At 41.6% G+C, this 20,999-nt stretch overlaps 1 protein-coding gene across 2 annotated transcripts in view; it reads left to right on the forward strand.

Annotated features, from left to right (window-relative positions):
- Window positions 1-20,999, forward strand: part of MAD1L1 (mitotic arrest deficient 1 like 1) — a 915,026-nt gene that overhangs the window by 252,326 nt on the left and 641,701 nt on the right. The window contains exon 1 of one of the 2 annotated variants that reach the window (XM_040356691.1): window positions 6,692-7,014. The exons of the other annotated variant lie outside the window; for it this stretch is intronic. The gene's annotated coding sequence lies outside the window, so the exon portion shown is untranslated. Of the gene's footprint in view, window positions 1-6,691; window positions 7,015-20,999 lie in introns of those variants that run through there. 2 annotated transcript variants of the gene reach the window in all.

Consider the following 20,999-nt stretch of genomic DNA (forward strand, 5'->3'; position numbering starts at 1 on the left):
TAAACAACTTTTAATAAAAGTAAAACACTTCATTACACTTACAAAGAGATAATGGTCACCGGCATTGAACACAATACCACCGGACGCTTGTGAGTCAGATTGGCACTGCTGATGTTCTCCTACGAGCGAGCCTAAGAGGGCATGTCCCTTGAAATTCAAATGCACCTATGTGACTGACACGCATCCTGTGGTATTGTATTTAATGCCTGCGACCATTATCTTTGTGAGTATATTGACATTTTGAAAGTTTTTTTTACTATGATGCACTTTCTATTTTTAATTTTCAGCATGGAGTAGCGCAGCACTCAAAATTTTCACTTGCCTGCTTGCATTTGGCGAGTGGGAATAAACTGAAGGCGAGTGGAGCACACTTCCTCGTGAGTGCTGCTTGTACTGTGTTCTGGATCGTAATGGCTGCAGTTCCAGTATGAGTCTCAGGGACATGTGCCAGCTTTGTGGAAACAAGCTGGGACTATGGTCTGTGTGTATCAGTGAGGGGAGGGGCTGTTTGTGTACAGGGAGGCCAGAGCTGTGGGGTGTTTTAGTGGATTTGGTGGGATGGCCAGTGTGTTTGCCCTCAGGAATATTGGTGGTCAGGCCTGGGTGGTGTAAGGGACCCCAAAATTTCTTATGGCTGCCGCAAGACAACAGAGTGTTAACCAACGAGTGCAAAGGCTGAAGTGAAACCCTGTGTAGTCCATGAAAAATGGCAGCCAGAGAATGAAGTCCTAGTTGAAAAAGTGGATTAACAGTCAGGGGAAGCAAGGAAGGGTGGGCAGAGAGCAAGTCCTTGTACCAGTAGTTCTTTGCTAAACAAATTGGGTATGTACACCTAATAGACCAACAAATCACAATATATCTATATACAAATCGCTATATATCTATATAAGTGAACAAGAAAGTTTTGGGGCTTTAGATCTATACATGTGTGTAGAAGTGCGCTTGGTAGCATTGGGCAAGTTCATTGTCTTGTCGTCGTGTCTTCTTTGTGCATTGACATAAATTTTTCAGTGCATATTTGAATTTAAAATTTAAGGGGGGTAGGGTTAGCAGCCATTAACCAAGACTTTCTGTTGCCAACACATCAACATGCATGTTATGTGATTTGATGGTGTGGCCATTGACTTTTGAGCTAAAACACAGCAAAAATATTTGTACGTTTTTTACCGACACACTGCACTGCTGTGTTGAGATTAAAATGGACACTATTTTTAATATGGGAGTGTCGGACACATGTTCTGGCCTAATGCAACAGTGTAAATGAGCCCTTGAAGATGAATTCCAGATATGGTATAGCAGTTCAGTCTCAACTCCTTTTTTTTTTTTATTTTGCAATCTAATGCTAATGTAACTTGGGCTGGTTGCTGGGTGAACTTTAGGATAATTCAAACTCTCGGCAGAAAAAAATAACGCAGGGCAGTCTGTACCTACACTGCCTCTTCAGGGTGCAGCCACCCTCTTGAAGTTAGTGACTAATGAACTACAGCTCAGGGCATTCTACTGTGAAAATAAAACCTGAGCTCGCAAACTTGAATTGCCATCAATGATCTTTTCAGGCTTGTACTTGCTGTGCCCTGGATATGTGAATGCTTCCCTGCAGTACCAGCCAGTACCACACATCTCTTTACTGTGTGTTTCGAGGACAAATCTTCTGTGGACTACCTACAACTGCTTTCAGTAACTCTGGACGTGGGACCCCTAGCTCTTAACTAAAGCTGGGATCCTAATGGCCACTTCTAAACTTTAGCTGTTTGCCCCAGAGGGCCAAAGCCCTCATGCAGTGTTTCTTCCCACAGGATAAGGACCCTGCTGTTCCAGGCCTCAGCCTATTTATATACACCTCAGCTCTTGCTGGCCATTTTAGTTTCTAGGGATTGGCTGAGGATATATGAATATACAAGTGAGGATCTGCCTCATCCATCCACTAAGCCTGCAACCAGCAGAACCCAGAACAGCCAAAAACAATCAAACTTCACACTACTTACTACAGGGGAGTCAAAAATGTATTTAGCCTCAAACTGTTAGCCTATCTAAGAGGGTTCTACAACATATAGATATAAACACACATTGTTTTTAGAATCCAGCTTTTAAACACATAATTTAAAGAGTGATAAAGATATATAAATATGAATTTGGATGTGTACAGAAACACTATTTCTTTACATCTGGGTAAGACTAGCTTATTTTTCTGTCACTTTTCCTAACATAGCTTTTGCACTGGCTTTGCCCTCTTAAACGATTTCAAAGCCTCTTCTTTCAACACCTGCCAGCATATGATACCGCTGATAACTGTCCTTAGTAAAGGTTAAAACTTGGCAGAAAGGGTCTTTTTTATTTTCTGTAAACAATTTTACACAGCAAAATACCTTTTTCTAGCACAACGGACACAAATAAAAGCTGGTTTATAGATTGCCAAACTGAACTTACAACTACTGTACCAAGTAGTCATAGGCAGCTAGGCAACTCGCATTTTCAAAAGGAGTTAAACAGTGGCAGCCTGTGTTCCGTTATCGTACATCATCACAGGACACAGAAGATATTTATTAGACTATTGGATTATGCTTCACCTGCAGGTTGCAAATGGCAAAGCATAACCCCTCCCACTCCTAGCATTGCCTCCATTTTTTTCTATGGTGCATAGGATGGACATGTCTCCCTCTGCTGAGGGAGATCTTACTGCTCTGATGTACAAATTTCTTCTTGAACTGCCTTTTTTTTCTGCTGAACCTTGGTGCTTTATAGCCGTGAAAGTTTTCTGGTTTAGTCCCTATTGATACTCTTATACAGACGGGACAGTAATTGCACTAGATGGAAGAACAGGGATGGCCTGTAAGCTGCATTCACACTTGATCCCTCATGTGACATTCACTGGCACGCATTTGCATCTGAGTAGTAGCTAGTGGGGTAATTTACAGGTCTAGGGCCACGGTCTGCTGTGCAATGCGCCACCTCTGAAGACCCTATTGGTTATGGCTGTCCAGGAGAATATGATTGAGACAGTTTTGTGGTTCGGCTCTGTGGCTGGGTTACTGGGGTGGAATAGGTGTCCCCAGGTGCTGTCTCCCTGCCATTTGGACAACTGAAAAGACTAATGCCGCGTACACACCATCGTTTTCTGCGATGGAAAAAAACGTCATTTTCAAAAACGTCAATTTAATTGACCGTGTGTGGGCAAAAACGTCGTTTTATGTCTTCTAAAAAACGACAGAAAAAAATTGAAGCATGCTTCAATTTTATGTGTCGTTTTTGGCCGACGTCGTTTTCTGTGTTCTAAACATTGACCGTGTGTACGTAAAAACGTCGATTTAAGCCCGCGCATGCTCAGAAGCAAGTTAGGAGACGGCAGCGCTCATTCATGTAAAACGACTGTTCAGAATGGAATCAGCACATTCGTTAAGGTGTTTTTCAGCTTATAGACAAGAAAACGAAATTTAAAGCACAGTCACTGAAAATCACGAATCGTATCTCACCAAACTTTTACTAACACGCAGCAACACGATATCAGCAAAAGAGGCCGTCTTCCGCATGGAAACGACCCTTTATAGTGACGTCGTGCGTGATTGACGGAACTGCGCTGTGCTAGAGCGTTGTGAAAAAGCGATGGTGTGTATGCTACGTCGTTGTTCAAATTGAAGTTTGAAAAATGACGTTTTTTTAAAGCACATAAAGCGTCGCATTTTTCCATCGCAGAAAACGATGGTGTGTACGCGGCATTAGGGTGTTGGCATTGCTTTTTCTTCTGCAGTTCATACAAGAATGACAGGTCCCACTCTGGGCCTATGAATTCCTTTTCGTTGGTAGCTCTTAGTGCTTATAGGTGTGAAAGAGGGCGCTAGGGACTGATGGACTCACTGATGAAGATACCCTCACACGAAAAAGGGGGGCCTCTCAGTAGGTCTGATATATTAACTATATTAAACACTCCTGTGACAAAAAGAATATAAAAACACAATACGATAGATAACTATATAAAGACAATATAGTGCTAAATATTGTGAATTAAATGCTGAAAAAATGAGAAAATATAAATATTTCACGATCCCGTGAATGTGCACAAAAATGCTATGAAAAATAAATAAAGTGTCTCTCTTTGGCACTCTAATTAGTGCAGTCCATAAGGTGTAATTTCCCGATGAAATGAGTGATCATACGATACGCGGTGAGAAATCATACAGCCATCACCAATTAATTACAGCTTCACCCGATGTGTTCTGATTTGCAAAACTCTTACCAGAGGGTGTGGACCCCTTTAATTAAAAAGGATGGTCTGTTGAGCTGAACAGGTTAATGTGCCTGCACACTTGGACACCATCTATTCAGACTGTTGTGATTGGCTCAATCGTATCTCAGGATTCAAAAACAAAAGGGAACTGATAGTGCATTATCGTTTATTAAAATACATAAAAACAAAGTGGCTGAATGGCCCCTTACTTGGTAGGTGCCAGCCCGGCACTAGGATGGCATGCGCTGGATATGACTCTGGCTTTGCGACTGCAGAAATCGTCCGCTGTGCGGGGAGTCCTATTGCCAGCTGTAGCGTCTATGTGCGGGATCAGCTGGGGATATAGACATAGACGCTACAGCTGGCAATAGGACTCCCCGCACAGCGGACGATTTCTGCAGTCGCAAAGCCAGAGTCATATCCAGCGCATGCCATCCTAGTGCCGGGCTGGCACCTACCAAGTAAGGGGCCATTCAGCCACTTTGTTTTTATGTATTTTAATAAACGATAATGCACTATCAGTTCCCTTTTGTTTTTGAATCCTGAGATACGATTGAGCCAATCACAACAGTCTGAATAGATGGTGTCCAAGTGTGCAGGCACATTAACCTGTTCAGCTCAACAGACCATCCTTTTTAATTAAAGGGGTCCACACCCTCTGGTAAGAGTTTTGCAAATCAGAACACATCGGGTGAAGCTGTAATTAATTGGTGATGGCTGTATGATTTCTCACCGCGTATCGTATGATCACTCATTTCATCGGGAAATTACACCTTATGGACTGCACTAATTAGAGTGCCAAAGAGAGACACTTTATTTATTTTTCATAGCATTTTTGTGCACATTCACGGGATCGTGAAATATTTATATTTTCTCATTTTTTCAGCATTTAATTCACAATATTTAGCACTATATTGTCTTTATATAGTTATCTATCGTATTGTGTTTTTATATTCTTTTTGTCACAGGAGTGTTTAATATAGTTAATATATCAGACCTACTGAGAGGCCCCCCTTTTTCGTGTGAGGGTATCTTCATCAGTGAGTCCATCAGTCCCTAGCGCCCTCTTTCACACCTACATCCTATTGCACATTATTTTCTTAATAATCTGACCCAGAGGAGCAGCTTAAATATTTTAGTAGTTATTAATTTGTCACTTGGTGATTTGTATTAAGTAACTCATTTTGGCGCGGAAGCACACCCCTTCACAGCTCTTAGTGCTTGCATGGCTGCCTGCCTTCTGTGCACATGGCACAACTACACTTATGTCACCTGCCCAGCCAGGAGCCTGCACTTAGCATATGCCAGGCACTGTATTGGATTAAGTCCTTTTCTTGTGCATCCCCTCATGTGGCTTCTTCTCATAGTTCCAAAGTAAGATGTGGTCTTAAAACGTTTACTACAGGAACCTTCAGAGCATGTAAGGTATCAGGGTTGGGGTTTTGGAAAGCACCAGCACCTAGTTCTTTTCATTGCATCCTCCTGGACAAAGTATTTGTGCCCACTAAGTGGATTGCACAGCAATACCTTTTGTTTCTGCAAATAGTGGGCAGTTCCTGTTGTGTATAGTGTGTGGTGCACCGTAGACATTGGTGCATGTCTTTTGGAAATATCTCCTAAACCGTGTAGTAACTGAATGGGTGGCTGCAAAGAGGCTGAGTGGGCAGCTGTGTGCTTCAGGAACAGCCCAGTTGGGCGGCCACAGGCTCCAGAGACAGCCCTGCTGGGCGGCTGTGAAAAGGCTGGGAAAGCAGTGCAGGCTTCAGGAACAGCCTAGGATTTGGTGACCCCTGGCATATCGTCATTCGACCACAGAGGGGGTCCTGACCCTCAGGTTGAGAACCACTTGTCTAAGTGGTCTGTAAGGGTTTACAACCACTTTAAATCCTTTTTTAGATGGTTGTCAAAAGAATACATTACCCTTTTTGACAACGGTGGCTAGGAAAAAGGGTGACTCTTACCTCCAGAATTCTATTGAAATATAAGAAAATTTATTTACTTAGCTCTTTAGTATACATAAACATTGAAATATCGGTTTTAAGTGGAGTTGACCCTTTCAGTACCTCTTGTTTATAACAAAGATATAGCCTAAAATATATATATAAAAAAAAGTAATCAAATCATTTCAGGCTTGTTTTTTTTTTTGCTAGGGCAATATATGGAAGCTGTGGGTTAGATGGAATAGGGCTTTATTATGCTTATACAACTGAGTATATGGTAAGCAGACCAAAAGGAACTATAAGTACCCTCTAAAAGTATTGTGATGTACAACAATAATTTGTGATGTAATAACATCCTCTTTTCTAGGAAGGCTCTGCTGAATAGTATTTTTTGTAAAGCATTAGCTGTTATTTAATATCACAAAAAATGTCTTTGGAAGTGTAAAGTTATTCTCTTTTAGTCCTGATTGGCTGCTATAGCATGTTCATTTCTGTCCATTTGTCCCTCCATGTGGTCGGTGTGAAAATGTGACTGTAGCTCAGCGGTGTAATATTATAGCACCTTCTCAATGGAGACTGATGCTGCATTTTGGACAAGCCCTAAATTAGCCTGATGCTGCGCCCTGTTGCGTGAACGACTCTTGTAGATTGTGTGAGCTTTTATGAGGCAATTAGGGTGGGTGTAAAAGAATCCTATTACCGAGAAGAGGCGGTTTGAAGGACATGGGGATTGGAAATAGACTCATTTAAAAGAGCTTGGGCATTTTCCAGCCTCGAAGATGTAGAAGGAGATCTCTGACTGCGAGGGATGATGCAAGTCTCCCATACACAATACGCCCATGTAGAAAGAAGGTAATAACTTTGTTAGATGCAAATTTGCAGAGAAAATCCCTGATGTACAAATATTATTGTGATCACATATGGGTCTTTTGGCTGAGAGTTTGTATTTGCTTCCCCGTTTAATCATAAATTATGATTATACCAGCTGTAGTAAAAGGAAACTACATTAACTAGCTCTAATGCTTGCTCCCATTCATGCAGTCATAAAATATATGTTTGTAGTTTGGCGCAAGTGGCTTAGCAACGGTAGAATGAGTGTATCCTTGGTTCAGAGAGGTACAAATATCATCAGAGGATGATTAGAAATGGTGCCACAGTTCAAATGAATACAGAGGAAAATGTAAAGAGGTCAGTCCAAACAGCAGGCAGAGACATGGTCCATAAAGACTCAAGAGTTCAGTCTAGGCAGCAGGCAGATATGTGGTCAAAGAACGGGTGAGTGATCGGTCCAGACAGCAGTCAAGAAATATGGCCAGTGAACAGGCAAGAGGTTTGTCTAGGCAGAGATGTGGTCAATGAACAGGTGAGTGGTTGATCCAAGCAGCAGGCATAAGAGGTGATCAATGACAGACAGAAGTCGGTCTGGGCAACGGGCAGAATTTAGGTCAATACACAGGCAGATCAATTACAGGCGCTGGCAGCTAGTGGGGAACATGAGAAAACCAATCACAAGCACTGGGTGCTGGGCCAGCAAGGCAGCCTTGTAGATGTTAAAAGGGATGTCTGACTGCAAAGAATGTTGTAAGTCCCCCCTACACATTATGCCCATGTAGGAAGAAGATTTTGACTGTGTTAGATGCCCAAAAAAGTAGGTCCAATAAGAATAATGCCAGGAGAAAAAGGCAGAAGGTGTTGACTGGCACCAGGAAACCAATAGTCAGAGCTTCAGCCATGCTATTGGGACAGTACACGGCAGCGAATGAAAAGCCAGGACAAGGAGCCCACGGTACGACTAATAGGATGCTAAGCAGTCTGCGATCAATAGAAATGCGGGTTGGGTTGTGCAGAGTGGAGAGGAGGATTACTGAGAACGGAGAATCAAGCATTCCTATATTGATTAGATGTTTGTGATCATCAACTGTGAAGATATTGTGTATTTTATTTATATTTATTACAGGTATTTGTATAGCTCTGACAATTTCATGCAACACTTTACATATGTATTGTACATTTACATCAGTCTCTGCCCTCGAATAGGTTACAATTAAGGGTCCCAAACTCACATTCATACATACTGTATAATAGGGCCAGTTTAGACAGGAACCAATTAATCTACCGGCATGTCTTTGGAGTGTGAAAGAAAACTACAGTACCAAGAGAAAACCCACACAGGCACAGGGAAAGCATGCAAACTCCATGCAGGTAGTGTGGGATTTGAACTGACAACCCTAGTGCAACCAGTATTATTGCAAAGTAGTACTGTAGATTTGCTGTTAGAAGAAAATAAAATGCAGCGTTTATGTGAACGAGGCCTTGGTTTGCTAGAACAGAAGCAGGTAAGATTTTGCAAAACTTTTTGCAACTTTTTATTCAACTTCACCTAAAAATGACCGTTTTATCCTCGACAAAATTAGTTTTACTGTAAAGCCATTTTACAGGACAATATTGATGAATGCACTTGTATTCATAATTGCAGGGTTACAATCAATTCAGGGTGTTATAAAAATATAATCAAATGTTTCATGTTTCTGGTAAGCCAACATCCTCCTTCACAGGTTCAGAGGAGTGTTTCCATTGTGTCTAGTACTTTGACATTCTATTAAGTATTTACACTATACTTTCTTAAAGCGGTAGTTCACCCTCCTTTCCATCATTAGACCATTAAATTCGGCATCGTAGCGCGAGCTACGGTATGCCGGTCTTAAATTTTTAATCCCCGTACTCACTGTGGTATCGTTGATTGAAGAATCCGACTCCCGCGGGGAATGGGCGTGCCTATGGAGAGGGAGGATGATTGACGGCCGGCTCTGGCACGTCACGCTCCCCGAAGACAGCCGGAGTAGGTCTCGGCTATTCACGACGCCTGCGCACAGGCTATGCGCAGGCGCCGTGAATAGCCAAGCCTATTTCGGCTATTTCCGGAGAAGCGTGACGTGCCAGGGCCGGCCGTCAATCACCTTCTCTCACCATAGGAACGCCCATTCCCCGGATTCTTCAATCATCGATAGCACGGTGAGTACGGGGATAAAAAATGTAAGACCGGCATACCGTAGCTCGCGCTACGATGCCGAATTTAATGGTCTAATAAAAAAAAACTTTTTTTTTTTTTTTAACAGGGTGAACCCCCGCTTTAAAGGGGTTGTAAAGGTAAAACATTTTTTTTTAAATAGCTTCCTTTACCTTAGTGCAGTCCTCCTTCACTTACCTCATCCTTCCATTTTGCTTTTTAAATGTCCTTATTTCTTCTGAGAAATCCTCACTTCCTGTTCTTCTGTCTGTAACTCCACACAGTAATGTGAGGCTTTTTCCCTGGAGACAGGACGCTCTGTTGCAGATAAAGGAGCTGTGTGTTAGTGGGCGTCCTGACTCCCCTGTATTCCAAGGGAGGGGGCGAGCATGACACTCCACACTAGGGAGAAAGCCTTGCATTACTGTGTGGAGTTACAGACAGAAAAACAGGAAGTGAGGATTTCTCAGAAGAAATAAGGACATTTAAAAGCAAAATGGAAGGATGAGGTAAGTGAAGGAGGACTGCACTAAGGTAAAGGAAGCTATTTAGGAAAAAAAAATGTGTACCCTTTTAACCAATTTTAGCAGCATTCACATCAACTCCTGCCTTAAATATGATACATATCAGACTTGTATCAAAGTTATTTTATTGTACCTTATAGCACTGTGGCTTTGTTATAGCCCATAGATCTTTGAACTCATCACAGGTGCTTTGACCAACATCACTGTTGGTCTAAATCCATTTGTAGATCAGCCACATGACACAAGGATTCAACAAAGCCCTGGGCTCAGCATTCCTCCACCTCATACTCTTGGTAAACACTGCTGCTTTTGATGAAATCAGTGTGCTGCTGTTTTTATTCCATAATTTTACGATGATTTTAAGAAATTCAAGAAAGTCCAGCAGTTGATTCAGCTGCAGGATTGGGGCACCACCAGTGCAGAGCTTGCTCAGGAAGGCAGGTGTGAGTGTATCAATAAATAAAAAATGTGATTCAGCGCTGGAAAATAAATACAAATTACACTAAATTGCAAGCCAGCACTGTAGATATAACTCAAGAATATCTCAAAGTGAATATGTAGAAAAAATAGTGCAGCGCAAATAACACAGTAAATACAATAATAAATCAATAAATCAATTTGGTAAAGTCCATAAAGTGCAAAGTGATAAAAGTGCTCCAAAAAATCAATGGTGATCAAAAGTGCAGTAATCTTCAACAGATCCGTGACCCACAGGAAAGGGTTAACCTCCACCAAGAGTAAAGGGTGGCCCCTCACCTCAATACTTCGACCTGTGGCTAGGTCAAAAGGCAAGAAGCAAAATCTCCAGAGATAGGTAATCAGCTTTACATGGGTTCAATTCCAAAGAATCCACCAGATGGCACCAGCGGGCAATAAGCAAGGCAACACTCTCCCATACAGCAATTAATTTGTGGCGTTGGAGTTGATCAGGACCTGATCAACTCCAACGCCACAAATTAATTGCTGTATGGGAGAGTGTTGCCTTGCTTATTGCCCGCTGGTGCCATCTGGTGGATTCTTTGGAATTGAACCCATGTAAAGCTGATTACCTATCTCTGGAGATTTTGCTTCTTGCCTTTTGACCTAGCCACAGGTCGAAGTATTGAGGTGAGAGGCCACCCTTTACTCTTGGTGGAGGTTAACCCTTTCCTGTGGGTCACGGATCTGTTGAAGATTACCGCACTTTTGATCACCATTGATTTTTTGGAGCACTTTTATCACGTTGCACTTTATGGACTTTACCAAATTGATTTATTGATTTATTATTGTATTTACTGTGTTATTTGCGCTGCACTATTTTTTCTACATAGGTGTGAGTGTATCAACATGCACAGTGAAGGGAAGACTTTTGGAGGATGGTCTGGTGTCAAGAAGGGCAGCAAATAAGCCACTTCTCTCCAAGAAAAACATAAGGGACAGACTAATATTCTGCAAAAGGTACAGGGATTGGACTGCTGAGGACTGGGGCAAAGTCCTTTTCTCGGATGAATCCCCTTTTCAATTATTTGGGGCATCCAGAAAAAACCTTGTCCAGAGAAGAAAAGGGAAGCGCTACCATCAGTTCTGTGTCATGCCAATAGTAAAGCATTCTGAGACAATTCATGTGTGGGTTGATTCTCAGCCAAGGGAATGGGCTCACTCGCAATTTTGCTACAAACACAGCCATGAATAAAGAATGATACAAAAACATCCTCTGAGAGCAAATTCTCCCAGCCATCAAACAACTGTTTGGTGATGAACAATGCCTTTTCCAGCACAATGGAGCACCTTGCCATGAAGCAAAAGCGATAATGATGTGACTTGGGGAACAAAACATCAACATTTTGGGTCCATGGCCACAAATCTCCCCAAACCTTAATGCCATTGAGAACTTTTGGTAATTTCTCAAGAGGTGGATGAACAAAAAAAAAAAAAAAACACACATTCTGACAAACTCCAAGCATTAATTATGCAAGAATGGGCTGCCATCAGTCAGGGTGTGGCCCAGAAGTTGATTGACAGCAAATTGCACTGAACTTGAAAACGAACCGTCAAACGCCTTTGACACTTATGAAATGCTTGCAATTCTACTTCAATATACTATAGTAACATCTGACAAAAATATCTAATAACACTGAAGCAGCAGACTTTGTGAAAACTAATATTTGTGTCCTTCTCAAAACTTTTGACTAGGGCTGTAGATTAGATTTTATTGAGCTTTTAACTGAGAAAGTGTAAAAAAACATAAAAATAGTTACATTTATTTCCTTTCTCTGAAAAAATGCAAATCCTTTTCTTGGCATCCTTTTGTTCTTTTTAACATTTAATTTCCTTAACGTAAAGCCTGAAAGAATATATATTGATTAAGGATAAAACGTTGAACTTGAAAGTGGGTAAATTGGCGGGTGGTAGTAAAAAGGTCGGCACAGGCTGAGTTCTTCCTAAGCAAATCTGAAAAGAGATAGACACCCTGCTTGTGTATTCCAGAGCGGACGGTTGTTCATCAGAAAGATTTCTGCTGCTATCTGTAATGAAGCAATTATTATTGGAGCAGAACGCTTCCATAAATACTAATAAATATGTATTATAAGCTAGGGTGCTTGTTTTAGCCGAGTTAACCAAGCAGTATGATTGAATGGAGAGTGCTTTTGCTTTCTGGAGTGTCTGTAAAGTTGTAGTTGGACAGCACAATAAAGGGTGCACTGCTGCCCTAAATGAATATATTAATGCAAAAATCATCTACTGCTAAATCTGGGATTTTGGGTTTGGCTAGATATAAGCCCTTAGGCCCCTTTCACACCTGCGGACCGTATGTTCGCTTTTTCATCCATTTGTGTGCGGATGAAAAAGGGACATACATTGGTCCCTATGAGATCGCGGGTGTCAGCGGATGAACATCCGCTTACACCTGATCTCGCCCGCTTCCGCATTCCGCCGATGGAGGAAACCCCAATTTTTTCCTTCCGTCTGCAGATCGGATCGGGTGAACACGGACAGACGGTCCATGTTCATCCGATCCCCCTCTAGGGGAGAGCGGAGAAAAGACAGGGCGGTCCCTGCACAGTGAGCAGGGACCACCCTGTCATCCTCCGACTCAGCTGGGAACAACAGAGCGATCCCCGCTGAGAAAGCGGAGGTTCACGGGGCGGATCATTACTGATCCGCCCCGTGTGAAAGGGCCCTAACTGGGGTATTATATTCCTTTTGAAACTCCAGTGGGTTGCATATTAGTATTCTCATAAGAAAGGCTCATAGTATAGTATGCTTATTTTAATGTGCTAGTTGTCGTGGTTTTAATTCCTTATCCATGTTCCCTTTGGCCTAAAGAAGTAATGTTTTTCAAGGCAAGGTGTGATTATGGCACAAGCTGGAAAAGTTAATGTATGCTTTAAGACTTTTGCACAGCAATCCAAAATATTGTGTTATAAAATATTATTTTAAATATGATTATCCTTAAAGGGGTTGTAAAGGTTTATCTTTTATTTTCTAAATAGGTTCCTTTAACTAGTTGCCGGCCAGCCGCCGTCATTCTACGGCGGCATGTCGGCTCTCCTGGGCAAGAGCCCGTAGCTATACGTCAGCTCTTTTAGTGGCCACTTCTAGGCGCGCGCCCCCCCCCCGCTCGTCCGTGACTCCCGTGCGGGTGCCCGGCGGGCGCAATCGCCGCCGGGCACCTTTGATTGCTCGTTACAGAGCGGGGCACGGGAGCTGTGTGTGTAAACACACAGCTCCCGGTCCTGTCAGGGGGGGAATGCTGATCTTCTGTTCATACAATGTATGAACAGAGGATCAGTGTTTCCCCTAGTGAGGCCACCCCCCCCCACAGTAAGAACACACCCAGGCATACTTAACCCCTTCCCCGCCCCCTAGTGTTAACCCCTTCACTGCCAGTGTCATTTTTATAGTAATCCAATGCATTTTTATAGCACTGATCGCTATAAAAATGCCAATGGTCCCAAAAAAGTGTCCGAAGTGTCCGCCATAATGTCGCAGTACCGAAAAAAATCGCTGATCGCCGCCATGACTAGTAAAAAAAAATATAAATAAAAATTACATAAAAATACCCCCTATTTTGTAAACGCTATAACTTTTGCGCAAACCAATCAATAAACGCTTATTGCGATTTTGTTTTTACGAAAAATATGTAGAAGAATACGTATCGTCCTAAACTGAGGAAAAAAAATGTTTTTTTATATATTTTTGGGGGATATTTATTACAGCAAAAAGCAAAAAATATAATTTTTTTTTCAAAATTGTCGCTCTATTTTTGTTTATAGCGCAAAAAATAAAAACCGCAGAGGTGATCAAATAATAGCAAAAGAAAGCTCTATTTGTGGGAAAAAAAGGACGCCAATTTTGTTTGGGAGCCACGTCGCACGACTGCGCAATTGTCAGTTAAAGTGACGCAGTCCCGAATCGCAAAAAGTGCTCTGGTCTTTGGGCAGCAATATGGTCCGGGGGTTAAGTGGTTAAGCTAGTGCATGGGTCTTCAAACTATGGCCCTCCAGTTGTTCAGGAACTACAATTCCCATCATGCCTAGTCATGTCTGTGAATGTCAGTGTGTTACAATGCCTCATGGGATGTGTAGTTCTGCAACAGCTGGAGGGCCGTAGTTTGAGGATCCCTGATGCTAGTGCATTGTTGGTTCACTAACCTTTTCTTTCGACTTCCCTTTTTAATGTTTTTTTTCTTTGTTTGAATTTCTCACTTCCTGTTTGTCCTCGGTAAGCTTTCCACCATCATCCGAGCTGTGGAAAGTCATTTAGAACAGCTTACTGAACAGCTTACTGAGGAGAAACAGGAAGTGAGAAATTCAGACAAAGAAAACAAAGAAAAAAAACATTTAGAAGGGAAATCGAAGGAAAAGGTAAGTGAACCAACAATGCACTAGCTTAGAGTAACCTATTTAGAAAATTAAAAACAAACCTTTACAACCCCTTTAATATTGATCTAGTTGTCCTGCAAATTTGTACTGTTTTTTTTTTTTTTTTCCTTTTTTCAGTGTGAATGTGTACTGTCGTTATTCTTTTGCTGGGATTAGATAAATGATCTGAGATGAAAGGATAGAAGTGTTTTAGAAGCTGAATTGTCTTCACAAGTGCAGATTGTGCATCATACAAAGAGACAGCGCCTTTCATTTTTACGTTTGTGTTTTTGAAGTCATTATTTGAGTAGATACGCAAAGAATGGAAAATAAAACTTGATTGATACAAAAGTCACATCTGGCTGTAAACATTTCCTGTAAGCCCCTCCTTCCCATCACTGTCTTCATTTTGTGGCTTATAGGCCTGTTCATCTTTTATTAATTATTGGAGTCTTCTGAGCCTAATGAGAGAAAAAGCTGATATTTCAAGCACTGCAGAGAATTCATTAAAACTCACTCTCGGCATTGATTAATAATTTCTTCCACTTGTTGCTGTTAAAGTGAGGAAGTGGCTGTTTGAATGCTAAAGTAAAATAGAGCTCCAGTAGTTGTATGAAGTCTAGTCTGTAGATAGTAGTGCCACTTCTGCTCCTCTTTTCAATGACAAGATGCAGTGATTTAAAGACATGCCACCTATGTCATTCCTGACTTCTTCCAGGTATCCCTATGCATGCGGCACCGGAGTGCCTCCTAAAACACTTTCATTCTATTATAACAACATTAAATGATTAAGGTGCCACTCCTCCTTGACCACCTCTACAAATTGTACATTGTGCGTCCTAGTAAGATGATCGAAAATGGGTGCCACTGGATGAAGAGGTACCAATTATTTTGTGGGATCAGAAGTCAGACATGGATACGTTTCTATATAAGAGAATTAAAGCAGTGCCTCTTTAAAATAATCCGAGAAATTGAGAATGACCACAGCTTCTCTATTGTCAGATCCTTTAATGACAATATTAATGGTTTGCAACTTAATCAGTCCCTGTGGTCATATCTGGCCACCTGTGACCCTCTTCAGCATCAGCTGCTCGGGTTTGTTATTACACTAAACTTGCCTCACATTGGACCTCACATTGGACCTCATTGTTTTCTTCGCATATAGCACAAAATGTATTTTAAAGAACATACAGAGGGGAATCCTGCTTTATCGGATGACCCCCATCTTGAGGCTTACATACTCAATCTCATTTTCTCAATCTGTTGAGCTCATTGCTTACAGGCAACCCCTACTTTTGCATGCTGTTTGTTCATCCTGCTTGGTGGTTTGCATCCTTTCAGTATGAAGTTTAGGCTTTCAATTGTAACTTTGACTGTACACCCCTGGATCAGACACCTTTTCAAGCTGCTCCTTCTGAAAATAATGCAGTGCATTTGTGCATCTTGCCAGGTTTGGGTCTCCTGCACCCTGGGATATCTGATTCCTTCTTTGGTAGAACCCTATCCTTTAGAATAGTAACCCAGCCTACACTCCTTTTCACAAGGGGGTTCTTTTCTGTAACATATAATTGCACCCCTTGTGGAGTTTGATTTTCTTTATTCCTATCTCTCTCTTGCGGCATCACTTAGCCTGCTAGATAAACATGGTTAATTTCCTGTTTCTTTACTAGGTAAAGACCTAATTTAGGTGTCTTTGAGTAATTCTAAATGCTGCCCATGGCATTGACCCTTATTTCAACTCCAAGTGCCTTGTCCTGGCATTCTCATGGTGGAGCTTTTCAGAGACCTGCACTGAAGAGTGTGATTGTCCTAGACTCTTGCAGTCCCTGCTAAGGCCAGGGCCTTAAAAGTCTACATTTGTTGATGTCCATTACCTTAAATCATTTTTCTTTTCGGTGCCCCACGTTGGGTGTTGTGTGGATTGTTGAGGCTCCATTTTAATTGGTACCCCTTCCCATGCCGTTCATTTTTTTTTTCACCCTCTGAGTTCGAGGATCTGTAATTTGTGCAGGTGCCAAGCTGGACCATTTGGGCCCAACAAGGCCATTTATTTGCTGGTTACTGAAGTTGGGCATTATCATTTATGATCCATTAAGGGCCAGGATGGTATTAGGCCTTCTGTCTTGAGCAGGTTTGGACACTGGCAATGAAAAACAATGTTAAGCTAGCCCCCATAAAACCCTGTCTCCAACGGCCATGCCTAATTGATTGTATCTGAGGAGGTTGAATGTCCTTCTCTCAGCTCTGTTGTGGAAAACTTTTATTTTTATTTTTTTTCACTGAAATTTTTGTTTTCTTAAATCAAGATTCTTAATGCAAATATTTTTCTTAACTTCTAGCTAGGCCTTAAGCTTATAATGCTAGTCTCAACAACTATTGTACCCAGACCCACTGGACCAAAGATTGCTGGGTTAGCCTGCAGTGTGACCTTCTGGCACATGGCTTTTTCTGGTTGTTTACATAATTACATTTTCATGATGATGTGATTGGGTATTAGTTTTGCACCATGTGATTGTTATGTCTCTGACCATTTTGTACAGACGATTATTATTGACTTGTATATTTTGTTAAAAATGATTTATATTGTACAGTGTGACCCTGTCTGGATACTAACCCCTGACAAAGGGAAGAACAGCGCTTGAAATGCATCGGGTTCTCTGGACTTCTTCTTGGGCACCCACATACTTTTACATCATCAAAGCTTTTAACATTGTAATTTTGTATAATCTGTTAAAAAAAAAACGTTATTCATGCATTATTTGTTGCCTTAAAAGTTCCAACCTTGGGGGGTTCTTCCTCTTTTCAATTGATGTAAGGGATGTCGGCAGCATATATAGGTTCCTTTTTAAAGTTCATTTTTTTTTCTCCTATGATACATTTTTGGGGTTTTCCTCGGAAGGACTCTTTTGGTCATCCTTCTCCTTATATCCCTTTACACCAGTTTGTGTTACAATCCATTCTTACCACTGTTAGCCTTTTGTATATGGGTGGTGTTGATAGCCCCACTTCTTTTTTTTTTTTTTTTTTTGATAACAAGGATGCGGGATTACTACCCCCTCTCTTTTTTCATCTTAAAGGAGAAGTAGAAACAAAGCTATTTTGCAAATTTCTCTCCTGGGGATCACAGGAGCACACTTCTTTCTGCATTCCTGTGACCCATATTCAGCCAACAGTAGGCTAAAAGCTGCTGTCAGGTAATGTCACTCAGTCAGATCAGACTCTGGAGAGATGCCGACTTTGATGTTGGGATCCACCCAGATGCCTGGACTGGAAGCACACCTGTGATCTTCCAAATGGGTATGCAGCCGTACTACTCAAAAGTTCCAAAAATATGTTTAGGCTTTTTTTCTTCCCACAATGGACTGTTTACAGATAACATAATTGTTTTTAATTGACCTTAGCACACAAAAAAATTAAAAATAAAACAGTTTGAATTAAAGATACTCTTTAGAAAACCTAAATATCACCTGTGACTTCTCTGCATAATAGCATGCAGGGTTTTCCCAGACATACTTGGTTTTCAGATCTACAGTTGTAACTTTAACCGCCTTATTAAAAGCTTGTGTTTTAGCACATGTTGAAAATATGCCATCCTTATGGGAGCAATTACATTTTTGTGGTGGGATTTTAGTCCACCTAGAACCTAAAATAACACCAGGAAAGATGTCTCAATTGTGCTTGCTTGGGGGATACAGAAAGCTAGTATCCCTCTGTGCTACAATGCAGAAAGACACCCCCCCCCCCTCCCCCAGTCAGACAAGATTTCTGTTTTTCTTGAAAACTCCTTAAAAAAATAAAAAATCACTCATATTTTGTAATTTGAAAAACCTGAAGTTGCAGACTATATCCCAGGTGTCTACAATCCCCTGTGGTCACAATAAAATATCTGTGTGTCCCAATAGACAAAGAATACTGCAAAATGTATGTTCAGGCATGAGGAAACAAGAAGATAACCAATGCTATGGTAGCTTGCCTTAAAAAATCTATCGATCTATCTAGATGTATTTGTTGGAAAGGCAGGGTAATACAGTGGGATAGATGTTTGTAGTATTTAATCTCACAGCTCACACTCAAGAAAGAGACTTGGATGTAAGGGAGGGTGGAGGACATTTGACTTCTGATGGTGGGGTGGCACTTATGTAAGGGGGGGGGGTATTTGGACATCTACTTATAATTTTTATATGAGAATGAGGGTCATAATCAGGGCCGTCTTTACCATAGGGCAAACAGGGGCAGCTGCCCAGGGCCCTGTCACTGTTGGGGGCCCAAAGCAGAGCCGCCCATTAAGCCCCTGTGCTGCCCACAAATCAGCGCTGAAAATCATCAGTGGCACGCAGCCAACATCCCTTCCCAGTGTTTTAAAATGTACAGCACCCCTGGCTTCCCTTTAGACATGCACTTCTCCCTTCCTGCCACTGGGTGCTGCTTATATATAAAAGTAAATTAGAATGTGATTTTAAAGCATCCCCAGTTTGATCTACAAAAGGCTGACTTCTGCATGTCCTGCTACAAGGTATGTCACTGTTTGCTAACGTATTATGCAAATAGACGTTTTCTGTAGAGCGTGCCCAAAGTCTTTATAATATGTGATGATTCACTGCAGGTCTGGTCAGGGTTTTAAAAAGTTCCTCTATTTTACACATGGCCTGGCATGGGGTCACAGCACCGCCTGTCCATTCTGCTTTAGCACCATGGGACCCCATGCCATGTGTAAAATAGAGGAACTCTTTAAATCACAGACCAGACCTGCAGTCCAGGCTGAGTAAGGCCTCAGAGCACATGGCATTACTGTCTGTATTTAACTGCTTGATGGGCTTATTTTGGACTTGGCTGGTTCACATGTATGTGTTTTGGCGGCCCACATTTGCGCAGGCACAGCAGCCCATTCATTTGAATGGGCCGCCATGCCTGCGTTTCCTGCAAAGAAAATCGCATGCCTCATGTAATAGGCTGCGCACACGGCACACCTATGCCCATCAAGCAATGAAATACAGCTCTGTCTGTCCATTCTGCTGTCTGCTGTGACTTAGCAGTTCCTGCACTGTCAAACTTTCTGCATTTTAGACGTTTAGGTCACGCTTTTAAAAACACAGTGCGTTTTTGTGTGTGCACGAACTGCAGGTAAGTAGCAGGGTGCAAAAGCAGAATGAATTTCAAGGCAACTGTATTGTTAAAATGCTGAATGCACCTTTTTTTCTGCAGGAAACAAAGGCATGGCAGCCCATTCAAATCAATGGGCTGCTGTGCCTGCACAAATGAGGGCTGCCAAAACACATACATGTGAACCAGCCAGGCCCAAAATAAGCTGGAGGGGGGCCCAAAAAAATATTTGCCCAGGGCCCAAACCATATTAAAGACGGCCCTGGTCATAATAAGGGTCACACACCACTGCTATCACCCACAAGAAACCTTATTGGAGACTGTTCAGGCAGAGCATGGTGTTCTGATAGAGCAGTCCACAATAAAGTTTCTTGTGGATGGTACCAGCGGTGTTCGACCCTCCTTTTCAGACTTGCATCATTTGCTTCAGGAATGTGAGCAGACTTTGTGCCGGCCTGCACCTACCCATCACAGCTTAAGTCTTAAGTTATTAGTAAAACCAGTAATAATTGAATGCAGAGCCAATTATTTAATATGATAAAAAGTGTGGTACATTTATACAGTCTTACGGATACAGCCAGCCCTTTGGGGGCAACCATATAATGCTGATGCTCGATAAAAGTGAATTTGACACTCCTGCACTAGAACGTTCAGAAAATATTGCTCAGTTCTCCTAGCACTCACCCAAAACTTGGTGTACATGAATTGGAAATTGTAGATATCAAATGGCCCGCTAATTTCCATGTACAAAAATGTATTAGTAAAAGTGTTGTGTAATAGATTGATAAATGATGAACATCGTATTGCACCTGTCATATATCGTATAAAGAGCATCTCATTGGGAAATCAGAAGTTATGTGCTTCTGTAGCCCAAGGTGTTGGAAAATAATCCAGTCTGGGGCGAGTGACACTTTACTACACTTGGGAGACTGTTCATTCAGGGCCACCATCCTACTCCATTATGGGTAATGTACGCCATTGGTAATGTACCAATTATTGGTACCTGCTCTCTTTCAGAAAGCATGGCACATTTGAGACTCTGTTTACTTATTTATTCATTTATTCCATTTTGTAGCCAAAATTCATGCACCCTACTCCTGATGATTGGCTGTAAACGTCACGAAACGCATCAAATCTACACTCAAGGGTGCCAAGTCAAGCTTGCCTAAAATTATGAATTCTGCCAATAATTTTTGTCTGTTTACAGATGATTGTTTATTTGATTTGTATGTTTATTCAATTAGTTATCATTGCTTGTATCATGTTTCTAGAAGCAGGGGTTATATTGGTCTTCATATGATTGATGTGGTTCAGTAATTACACTTGATTTATTCAGCCAGTCATCAATAGGTGGGTTTGGAT

Source organism: Rana temporaria, chromosome 6 (assembly GCF_905171775.1).
Source record: "Rana temporaria chromosome 6, aRanTem1.1, whole genome shotgun sequence".
NCBI classification, from domain to species: domain Eukaryota; kingdom Metazoa; phylum Chordata; class Amphibia; order Anura; family Ranidae; genus Rana; species Rana temporaria.